The sequence below is a fragment of the Galeopterus variegatus genome, unplaced genomic scaffold, assembly GCF_000696425.1.
Source record: "Galeopterus variegatus unplaced genomic scaffold, G_variegatus-3.0.2 Scaffold2619, whole genome shotgun sequence".
NCBI classification, from domain to species: Eukaryota; Metazoa; Chordata; class Mammalia; order Dermoptera; family Cynocephalidae; genus Galeopterus; species Galeopterus variegatus.
The window spans coordinates 133,870-136,283 of NW_007728730.1; positions in this window are offsets into that span (position 1 = coordinate 133,870).

Below are 2,414 nucleotides of genomic sequence, written 5' to 3' on the forward strand. Positions count from 1 at the left end.
TAGGCTCACTATTTCATCACGTAATATTCAAATATTAGACCCTGGCCCCAAATAGCCATTCACTTACTGCCTTTTCTCTTTGTGCTGGCTCCAAGACACACGAACTGAGAGGCAGCCGAACAAAACGCCTCATTCATGAGAGCCTGGCGGATGCAAGTGAGTTCACAACCTGATAATCCCTGACAGCCCTCATTAAATCATGGCCCTGCAGGTGTGAAGGCTGCTGGGAGTGGGGCTGTACCCAGGTGGCTGTGTTAGACCCAAGCAGGAGGACTGGAGCTCTGTCCCTCAGTTCTCTGCAAGGCAGGAGAGGGTAGCTTTCTAAGTTGATCAAGGAATAGCCTGGCCAAGGAACAGTCCCAATTCAAAATAAATGCTTAGGGCTAAAGCATCTTTTCATGGCAAAAGTCAGAGGCTTTTCTCTTAATTTGATGTGTGTATATAAAAGCTTGGTTTCTTCAATAAAAATGAGCATCCAATATCCCAAACCTGGTAAAAGCAGGAAAACCGCCTGGTTCTTGACTCTCACCTCTCAAGATTTGCCTTCCTCTTAAGGGTCAGTCCTAACTCCTGTTTCCTGCACATCAACTTCAGGAAAGAGCCCTCCTTGTCCCCTGGAGCTCAACATGCCATCCCACCAGAGCGACCAGGAAGGAGGTTCCTGTTTGGCCACGGAGAGAGCATCTCCAACAGGGGAGACAAAAGCCTGTCCCTGGGGAGCTCTCCCTCCTACAACTCACAGGAGCAGTGCTAAGTTTTATTAGGGAAGTGAGTGCACCTTGGGGCATGTTTGTCTGACAAAAAGAAATAGGTTTACATGCAGCTGCCACCATTGTAGTGTGATTTTAGGAGTGTCCTTAGGAAAGCTTGAGATCAAAAAATCTCTCCCATACTGCCTTTTTTGTCACTGATCCCTGAAATCCCTCAGCTAAATATCTTGCTTATTGTTGTTAAAAACTTGTTAAATTTCAAGTACGTTGGGAATCATAACACACGATGCCATTTCTAATATTACAAGGCACCAAGTGGGGACATAAAGGAGGGAAAGAACCCAGCTCCTGCCCCCAGTGACTCTGCCAGCAAACTCTTGATGGACGAGGCACAGTCACAAAAGAGAATCAACGTATAAGGCGGAATTCAGCACCCTCTCTGACCCTCAGTTTCTTCATCTGTATAGTGGGGATGATGATAACAAAAACAGTATCTAATGTCACAGGATGGTTAGGAAAATATAATGAAGTCCAGAAATCTGGTGTGAGCATCTCAAAATTACACTAGTCAAGTAGAAAATCCCTATTGCACCATTTGCCAGAAGACAGCATCCAGGAAGCACAACTCTGTTACACTCTTTCAGGTGGTTTTGGTTCTTGACCTAACAGAGGGTGTGCTCTGCAGGGATGGAGGCCACAGCATGTGCCTCAAGGACTTGGCTTTGTGAGATCTTAGAGTCACTTGCTGCAGAGAAGAAATGTTGGCCACTGTGTCTTTCGGTACACAAGTTGAACTTATATCTATAGGAACATCAGGTCTTCAACTTAAATATACACATTTAAGCCCTTACTTAGTAAAAATACCTACTTAATAACTAACTCTTTCACCTAGGTACCTAGATAGCAACCAGTATTTGAGAAATTGGGAACAAAAACATAGAAGTCATTCAAAGCAATCCAAACCATTGAAATTCAACCACCGTGTTAATACACTTTGCAAGCAGACTGAAGAAAAATGTAAAACTGAAGCTACTTCTAATGGCTTTAGCTAAACAAAATAAACCTAGAGAGGAAAATAAAATTATTTCTTCCAACTGGAGTTTTTACAAGGGTAGAAAAATCAAATGCTTTCCTTAAACTCTACAAAGCAAACAAAACCCTTCAAAAGTCCATGAGAAATGGCAGGTATTTAGGTGATTAAGTTTGAGTGGACATGTAAGAAATGTTTCTGGAAAACTGTGGAGCAACTGGCTGAGGATGGCAGAATCATCAGGATTTGACAGTATTAGAAATGCAAGCCTGGAGCTACAAACTTGAAACCCAGGACTTGGAAACTGAATCCATTCTTAACTCTCTGTTACCCTCACCTCTCAACAGAATAAAACTCTAATGTCTTCAGAAAGCTATAGTTTTTAAAGAAATAACAAGCAAAGTATTTGAAATCATTAGCATTTACTGGGGCCTTCCTTCTCTGTTTTTCTAATCGGACTTCCTCTGTGTAGTAGCTCAGGCTGCCATTACAAAATGCCACAGACTGGGTTGCTTAACAACAGAAATTTCTTTTCTCACAGTCTGGAGGTTAGAAGTCCAAGATCAAGGTGGCAGCAGGTCTGGTTTCTCCCGAGGCCTCTCTTCAGCTTGCAGATGGTCGCCTTCTTGCTGTGTCCATATGTGGTTATCTGTGTACACATACATCCCTGGTGT